We start from the raw sequence: 10,462 nt of genomic DNA, 5'->3' as shown, positions 1-10,462 counted from the left end.
TTGAATATGCTAAACACGGTAGAAAGGTCCATCAAGAAAGATAAGGGATCCTTGCTTCTTATTTCTTTTTCCAAGGCTCATACAAAGCAACAGAAGAAGAAATCCCAAAAAAAGAAGAAAGTAAAATCCCAAAATTAGAAGGCACTGAAGCCTAAAAGAGGTATCAAAAAGGACAAAGATAAGGATATTTTCCATCATTGTGGCAAACTTAGGCATTGGAGGAGAAACTGTAAGGAGTACCTAGCTACTGTGAGCAAGACAAAGAAGCTAACTGAAGTTTCTGATTCAAGTACCATTTGCTAAATAATTCTACTTTATATATTAAAGGTATTTGATACCTCAAAGTTGGTTCTCATATGTTTGACATATTGCAAAGACCAAAGATAAAGATGAGTAGGATCTTGGTTAAGGAGCTGACCACATGGATGGACTGCTTAAAGCATTAAATGCTATATTGGATGGTTACACTCCTATTTATCTCGACATGTTGGATAATATATTTGGATGTTTTTGAAACATTAATTATGTGATTGCCATGGGAATGACTGGTGAAACATTTGTCTTTAGCATTTGGATGTGGAAGCTTATATGTTTCAAGTTTGAATAATTATTTGGAATAATTATGTCATATTTAATTATCCATGCTTCATGTTTATCCTTGCAATGATATTTGATCAATTATGAATTACATTCAATTGATCAAAAGGTATTGATCAAAAGATTGAATATTGATTCATATACAATGGAACTTTTTTAAGAGCAAAACATAGAGGTGAATGTTCAAGAAAGAAAGCAACTTCATATTTCAATATGATTTGGTCCATATCTCTCCAACATAAAAGCCCATTATGATATTCCAAACCAATATGATTCTAAGCATATATTAAGATGCATATAAATCATGGACTATTTAAAAGAATTTGAATGTTACTCTCCTAAATGATCTTGGATTTAGTGGGAGCCTAATGACAATAAAAAGTTTAAGAGAGCCAAATGGCATAACTTAGAGTGACACATGCATATGATGCATGCAACATAGTCTAGTTGAAATGGTCCCAAAGAGCAAAAGGGATTATACGTGTATATAAATAAAGTCATATACATCTTATTATAAAGGACTCAAATAGGAAGATATTAGATCGTTAGTTCATGAAACTAATAAAGGGTTATGAACATTGTTAATGTAATAATGGAGCCATAATAGTAAAACCTAGGTCTTATGGATCTAGATATAGTAATATGACATGGTGTGATGCATAGACATTTCGAAGATAGATAAAAACAATTAACCACATTGAATGGCACAAGTGAGTCTACATGGAGACACAATTGCTAGATGGATTTGAATCCGCATACGATGAGGTAGCAATTGACTTTGTGCTAGTGGGAGATGTTGGGATGAGCCCTGTAGCCAATTAGGATTAGTTAAGGATTGATTCCAATCATGCAACAACATCATTCATGTTGAATGATTAAAGCTTTTTCTTCATCAATAAGACATCAATTATAATAAGTTATAAGTCTAATTGGATAAAGTCCATAAGATTAATATGCCTTGCAAGGGAACTATAATGGGTTACAGTTATGAGATCCTTATGCATTAAAGCATAATCTCAAAATGTTCCTGGTCAATATATCATTGAGACTAGACATCAATGATACCTAGAGATTAGAACATTCTATGTTCCTTACTTGAGAAGTAAGCAACCGATCTCATAAGTTGAAGTATAGAGATACTTGAAACTAGAATGTAAGTGCTTACCTAGGAGAGCAAGTTTCTTGAACATAACCCGTCATGAGAAGTGTATTTGGTATTGCACTCAAGTATCTATACAATACTTCTCATATGCTAGTTGTGTAAATACTATCTAGACTTGAAACACCAAGTTGTCTTATATGTTGAATGCCATGCTTTGATTTCATCCTTACGGGTGCCTAACCAAGGATGCCAAAACAGGATGCTGTGGAATATAGCATGAAGCATGTGAAAGCAAATGAGTTATCAAGATAGGAATCATCACCCCAAGAGATGCAGGGGACATATCTTAATTTTTCTTGGTTGATATCAACTTATTGAAGTCTTTAGCCAAGGCAACTTAAAGATTATGAAAGAAGTTTCATAAGTCTTTCTAAAGCTGATGATCAAACTTTAAAAATGAATATAGAGATCAATAAGAGTAGACACTGTACCATATTCTTATCATCTCTGGGATATATGATGAAAGAATGAATTATACTAAAAGGCTGATTACTAAAAGGTTGAGTCAAATCATCTTGACTCTTTCAACATTTGGGTGACCATGATGGATTGCTAGATCTCAATCTTGGTCTATGAACTCTAGGTAGTTAACTTGATTAATAATAAATTTAAAATAGTTTAAATTTATCTAGTTCTAAGTTTAACTTAAGAATTATACGTTGAGTTCATTGTCAACATATTAGAAGCCTAATAGGTCACACACCTAAAATGAATGTTGAAAATAAAATGGAAGAGGTGATTAAGTTGGACTTAATCAAATTAGAAGTTATGAGCTTCTCAAGCTCTTGATTAAAATTGTTTAATTAAGTTGTGCATATTTAATTAAATCATTAGGTCTAATTAATTGAATTGTTTAATTAAGTCATTGGGCCTAATTAATTAAATTAAACAATTAAGTTATTGGGCTTAATTGATTAAATTTGTTTAATTAAGCCATTGGGCCTAATTGATTAAAATTGTTTAATTAAATTATTTAATTAAGTTATTGGGCCTAATTGATTAAATTAAACAATTAAGTTAATTAGGCTTCTTAAGGACTTAATTAAATTATTTATTCAAATTATTGGATTAATTGGTAATTACAAAATAGTTTTGTAATTAGGGTTTAAAATTAATCCAAGGTATAAATACCTTGTTATAGCCTCCAAACAAAATTAGAGAAAATGGCACTGAAAAACAAAAAAGAACAGCACATCAGAAATTCCTTTTGTCTTGCCATTCCTTGTATGAAGAAAAATAGTTTTTCATTCACTTGATTTCTTTGTGTGTTCAGCCCAACAATTTTGTGTGGATTATGAGTTTATGAAACTCATCTTTGCTAGCACATTGTCAAGGTATAGCACTCCAAATCCATAAAGAAGGATTTTTTCATTCATTAGTGTGGATCACCATTAGAGGCTGCATAGAGATTCCTTGGACAACTTTGATTTGCAACAACCGGGCTGAGGTGGTTAAGCTTTTAGAAGGCTGATTTGGTGTTTTAACAAAGGATTCATCAACTTATGTTATTTAGGTAAACTTAATATGATCATGTATATTTTATTTTTATTTTAATTATGTACTCAATTTGGTATGAAAGAGATCTTAGAAAGGTAAAGCATAATTTAATTTTAAATTTATTTTCACTACGTTTTATTTGTATTTGATGCATGATCAGCCCTCACCCAACATTCATTACATAAGCTTCCATTTAATTTTGGCTTTAGATAATGCTTTTTAATGACTACTTTTATAAACAGTGGCTATATCTATTACTTAAGATCATGGCATTCTTCTGAGGACTCTTTATCTTGTTTGCCAGGATAATTAAGAAAGATGAAAAAGTATTTTGGTACTCTTTGTCTCTCTTTTTTTCATTATTGTCCTTCCTCTCTTCTTTCTTCTTATTAATGTGTCTTAGAAGAGAATTTGTCAGTTTTTATTTTATCTTAAATTGTGTTATGGGGCTTCTCATCCATATACAATATTTATTCCTACATTCTTTTCATTTTGAATAAAATACCTTGACTCTCTTAAGTTTTGATCGAAATTACATAGAGGTTTATTAGTTTTCAAAATAGACACACCGTCTTAAAAAAATATTTTTGCTAGATACGTAGATCCAGTCATTAGTCAATCATTAATATTTCTATCAACTTGTTGATGTAAAAAGAGTAAAAAAATAATTTTACCTTTAATTAATTTTTATAATTATTATTATATAATTTTATTATTTTTTGCTAATTAAAAAAAAAAAGCTCCCCATTAGGGAGCACTTGGTACTTCCCAGATGGAGAGCCCGATGGTCCTTGATTGGACTCCCCAAGCCGAGCACCAGTGCTCCCCTCCCTTGGGAGCACCAATCTAGTGCTTCCCTCCTTTGGGGAGCATCGATCGGTGATCTTCTCCCTTGGGAGCTCCGATCAGTGCTTTTTTTTATTTTTTAAATATAATAATAGTAATTTTTTAAATTAATAAAAAAACGAAAGGGTATTTTAGTTTTTACATAATTTCCATTAATGATATTTGTACTCTTGAGGAGAAATGTCTATTTCGAAAACTAATGGACCTCTGTGTAATTTTGATCAAAATTTAAGAAGGTCAGGGTATTTTACCCTTTCATTTTAGTTTCTTAAAATGTAAGACAATTTATTGAGGGTAAAATAAACTCACACTCTTAAATTTTAATCAAAATTATAGGCAGGTTCATTAGTTTTTGAAATGAACACTCCTTCCCAAAAGTATAAACACAATTAACAAAGATTATAAGAAGACTAAAATGTCTTTTTTTCTTTATTAATTTAAAAAATTATTATTATATTTTTTTAAAGAAATGAGCACCATTAGCTCCCTATCTTCTTTAATTTTTTTAATTAATAAAAATTATATAATAGTAATTTTTAAAATTAATAAAGGGTAATATTATCATTTCAATATTACCATGTCATCAAATTAATGAAAATATTAATGGTTAACTAACGACTGGGCCTATGTATCCAGCGAAAGATTTTTTTTTAGGCGGAGTGTCCATTTCAAAAACTAATAGACCTGTTTAAAATTTCAATTAAAACTTAGGGACTGAGAATATTTTGCCTTTTTTTATGAAAATTCTAAATATGATATTCTAAATTCTAACTACGATATTTAGATCAAATTATGCAATTAGTCCTTATATCAAAATGATGGATTTAGTCATTTTACAATAATTTGTAAAAAACGAGTTCTTACATTTTTAAAAATTGACAATGTAAGTCCAATGTGTTAAAAATTTTCTATTATCTATGACGATGTGGTGTTTGATTGTGTTGATTTGACATTTTATTGTCAATGTGATATTGAATCTATGACATGACAATAGTGCCATAACATTTCATAAATAATGTAATAGTAATACCAATATGACGTGACCAAACACTTATATGAATTTTATAAATGCAAACATGAAATTATCCAATATAAGTTAATGGTTTTAAACAGAATTCGAAAAGAAACAAATAAAAAAAATGATTTATAAGATTTAGGGAAAGAGTATAGAGAGACAAGGAGAAGAATTGAATTTCTGTGTTAAATAAATTAATATTGTGAAATAGATAAAAGCAATGTCAGATCATTAAAATATTATCATATCCAATGTCACACTAGCAAAAAAATGCCATGTCAGCATAAACAATAGAAAAAATTTAATACTCTTAAAATTTGACTAACATTGTCAATTTTAGAAACTATAAGAATTTATTTTTTACGAATTATTATATAAAGACTAAATCTATCACTTGATCAGAGTATCGGGACTAATTATGTAATTTAATAATATTTTTACTATTTGTAAAAACTGTATAATGAATTTCTTCTACATATATTTATTAGTTTGGCCATGATTGTTATATATTGTGAATTATTTTTTTAAAAAAAATACAAATTAGATAGATTATAATTTTTGATTAACAATCAAAATTATAAGTGGTATTAAATGTTTAACAATATAATCCATGACATAGAATTATGACTTTAGATATTTAAAGTTTGGTCATGACTTTTAAGTCGGTGGCCTATGCCTAAGACCCCGAGGACTAAGGTGGCTTACAACAACTTTAAGTATTCTTTGATTATCGTGGCAAAAATGTGATTTTAGATGATAAGAAAAGTCGTTACCAAAAGTATAAATTTTTAATGGGTTTGACCCAATTGGACTTTGAAAAAGATTTTTTATTCCAAATTTGGTTCATACATTATTGTATTTAATTTAATTTTTTAAAAATATTTTAAACTATTAAAATATTATTAAAAATATATTTTATAAATATTTTAATAACATATACAATTTAAATGGACGAGTAAATCCAAAACTCAAGTTTTGTTGATGTCAATTAATCCAACCCAATCCAGGGAGACCATCTTACAACAATAATATTTGAAAAACTTTGATGTTATATTCAGATCCTAACTATGTTGTTCCCATAATGCTTAACTATATATGGTCAATATATTGATTAATAGGTAGAACAACTGACATGAAAGAACTGTCATGCAGAAGTAGGTAACAATAAAACATTTATATATATATATATATATATGTGTGTGTGTGTGTGTGTTTGACTTTGATTTATGTAATGAAAAGCACGTTTCCTTGTTGAATAAATTTCACTTGGTCTGTTTTTAAAATATAATGAGACTTTCAAAATGGTTTCAATATAAAGACACTTGTTATTCAACAAGAATGGTTGAATTTACTTATAGGTAAAGTTTTAATCAGTTGATAACACTGCTTGCTAGCTAATAATTTCCCTCATCAATAATGTTATGTAGGATCACATCTTGACCCCATTTTTAGGTTTTTTTTTTTCTCTTTCCTTGGTTAATTGGTTCAATAATGGCCACTAAAAATTGCTACAATGCCCAGTATTTAATATATTTATCAACCCTGAAATGTTGCTGCAACTTCTTTTAACAAACACATAATAATTCAGACTAATAGCTAAACTACAAACACACATAAAAAAAAGTGGCAGTACTGAGACATGGGGTTGAGAGCTTACCTCAATTTGTTGACATTTTTTATCAGAATAGTGTAACCTCGGATTTGCTGCTAACTAAGTGTACTGGTTACCTAACAGAAGAAAAAAAGATGCATTAATGTCTTATCATTCCTGATTTACTGGCCCTTAAAATAAAGATTTTCCAAAGGTCCATAGCTTTGACTTTGGGCACCCTTGCATCCCATGCACATGGCCTTTTTAGCTTTAACAAGGGGGGCTGAGAATTAATTAGGTTTTAATTTCTTTAATTAACATTGATCTCTTCATCTTTTTCTACATTTTTACTCTTTGGTTTAATCAAAATTTCTCTTTCTTTCAACATATATGATCAAACATGACATCTCTAGTGATTCATGGTGATGTAATGGGCTAGCTTTCCTGTACACTCTAACTAAAGCAATAATGGTTTAGGGTCTTCTTTTTTTTTTTTTCTTAACAAGTGAACCGCACAAAAAAAAAAGTTTAATTTGAGTTTAATTAGACAAGGCAGCAGGTAGCAAGTTTACTTCAATAAGGTCTAATCAACACTGCGGTGTTGCTGCCTCATTATGGCGATGTAGCCAGCTTTAGTCTTTTCTATCGTGGAGGTCCCCTTGCTTATATATCTGTGTATATGCCTACGCCTATGCAAATAATTATCCTCCATATTATGCTATTCTTCCAAGACATTTTGCTAAGACAATCACATAGAGGAAATAAGTAAAAATAAAAAAAATCTACCCGTTTATTTCTCTTTCATTTTGTAGTGCATATGCATGTCTCTCCAGGAAGGTGAATGACAACTTTTATCATTAACAAAAACAAAAATGTAAATAATAACATTTATATTTTTATTATGTTTAATTAAATTTTATATTTTTATTTTGAGTTAAATAAATCTTTGTAATTAATAGTTGATTAATTATTATTATTCAAAACATCACTTATCATTTTTTATACATGTGACGTTTATATGGCGTTGATGTGAGGGTGAAAAATATTATGTAATCATACAATCATTGACTATAATAAATCAATATGTCACATCTCAAGATCACGTGACATTAAATAATAAATAAAGTTTTGACTAATAATAATTAATCAACTCTTAAACATAAGAACTTATTTGATTTAAAATAAAAATATAAAATTTTAATTAAACGTAATAAAAAATATATATTCAAATTTTTTTAAATAGCTTAACAATTTTTTAGTTATTAGATTTTAACTTCCTTAATTTAATCATGCTCTCTTATTTTTAACAAAAAGATAAATGAATAATTATATGAATGGAGAGTGAATTTCTTATTATTGTTTAGTCATTCAACTTCCACCATTACAGTGCCAAAGGAAGAACTTGCATCGAAAGGACTAATAAAAGAGGCATGGACAATGTAGCTGACAGGATTCATTCACATGACTTGAACCAAAAACGAAGTTAGTTTGAGTCTTATCAAATAATCGACTTAAGGCAAAAAGAATATAAAAGACATTGCGTTAGATTTTAATTTATTTAATAATTCATACATAAATCGATGCTATTTATTCAATTAATGATTGGTGTTAACATATATATATATATATACATGTATATTGTTTAAAATTTGACTTATTTAACCATAGAAGATCATTTTCATTTAAGTAATCCCAATCTTTTGGCATGGAAATGGATTGGTTAACTCCATCATTAATCATCCTAATTGCCAAGAGTTAAGTAAAGAAGAAGGAGTGTTAATTAGCTAGCAAGTTGCTAAGTATTGTATATGACACAATAGAACCAATGTATTTATCAAATAACTTTTGCGTATACATGGATGCTGTCATGATTTTCCTTTCTTCCTCTTTCTCATCTACCAAACATGATCTAAAAGAAGGCAAAAACACAAACAAATATATTGCAAAACCTAACCCTAGCGGTGTACGTACAATAGAGTATAAATCTCTGATCTGTTACCGAGGCAGTAAGGGCCCATGCATCACCCATAATGGGGGACATACAATGCCTTGGCTTGCCCTTTCTTTACACGAGAGAAGCGGCACTCTCTGAATTCACAGGCAAGAAAAGAAAGGGACTACCGAATACGATGCTTTGCTTTCCGTGTGGCCCTTTTTCCCTGTGTGTTTTTGTTTCCAAATTTTACAGATTATGTTTTTGGAGGGCCACACTCCTGTGAAGGCGTTTGCCACCACTCTCTTATTATACTACCATTACCATTACCACCACCATCACCATCACCATCGCCATCATTCATCGCCACCTTTTCCTTTTGGGTAGTCTCCCTTTCCCTTTTTTGCTCCTCCTTTTGGTTGCAGTTATTTTAAGGACCACTTTCATCATCTTCATCAAAATTTGGGTGTTTTGCTTTTCATAGATTTATATTTGATAAGATACAACGTAATTATTAACTCATCTCCAACCTTCAACAAGAATCTCCACAATGTTTTCTCAATCCCTTTTTTAGGTTCATAATTAGAGATGATCTCACCTATATATCAATATATATTGTGTCTCTTTTTTTTCCTTTTTTATTGGGGGGGTTTGAATTCATCTACCTCACAATATTTTGCTCAAAAACTCTAATCATCTTTGAATGGCATCATATCAAAAGTTAATTATCCCATGGGATAATAAGTACTCTTACTCCACGTGGGTATAATTATACACCTTATTCGTAAATGAATTTAAAAAAATATGTATTTTTTTAAATAACGAATTTCATTAATTAAAATGAGGGTGAATCGATGTACTAATAAGTCTCTAGCCATATGACTGGCGGAAGATTTCATCGTGCATACCTTTCCTCATTCATAAACAAAAATCATTACTTAAAGAATCCATTTGCATTTATGAAAAGATACGCATAGAGTAAATTAATTAGAGTCAAAAAATTAATCAAAAAAAGACATTTTATGTTTATTATAGACAAGTGAGTCTATTGTAAATAAAACAAATTAAATGATGAATAAGAAGGGCATCAGTTTTGAGTTGGACTTTTAGATTTAGTAATTTCTTGGAAGCACCAAAAACATGGAATAGTTAATGTGTACATAAGAGTGTAAACACGCGCTGAAAAGAAGAGGCAAAACCCACTTTTTTACAGAAAAAAGCAAGCAAGGAACGAGATGAGAAGTATGTTTTCCTTACTAAGGGTTGGGCAAGTCAAAGAAAGATTTCTTGGTGAGCCGGCCAAAGCAAGAAAAGCCACCACCCCCCTCTCCTTCCACCACCTCCATTTGTTGCCACTGCCTTTTATCTTTCGCAAGATTCTTTAATTTATTAGATTTGGAATATGGCCCAAATTAATGATTCAATGCGGCATTAGTGTTTGACATTAAGACCATAACACCCTTCTTCAATTTAACTTATGCTTTCAATCCCATTAATTTAACTTGATGTTGTTGTTTTAAAATTTGGTGAACAGAGGATTCAAGTTTGGTTCTTTGAAATATACTTGTTAATATATTAGCTTTCTCAGAACCCAAAGTGTAAATGTTTTTTCAATTGATTAATTAACAATGATTATATAAATGTCGATTTGAATCTATTGTCATAAACAATTTAGTTGCAAACTCAATACGGTATTAAAAAATATCAAAGCGAAAATGTTAATTTCTGAAACATGCATGAAAATCCCTAGATTTGTATTTTTCTCTAGCAAATGCAAACATACTGCTTAGACAGTTTCAATTTAATTTGGCTCAAATTTTA

This window comes from Theobroma umbraticum, unplaced genomic scaffold, assembly GCF_002168275.2.
Source record: "Theobroma umbraticum cultivar Fairchild unplaced genomic scaffold, ASM216827v3 scaffold_44.0, whole genome shotgun sequence".
NCBI lineage: Eukaryota > Viridiplantae > Streptophyta > Magnoliopsida > Malvales > Malvaceae > Theobroma > Theobroma umbraticum.
The sequence above is the reverse complement of the archived record's forward strand: the minus strand, read 5'-3'. Positions refer to the sequence as shown.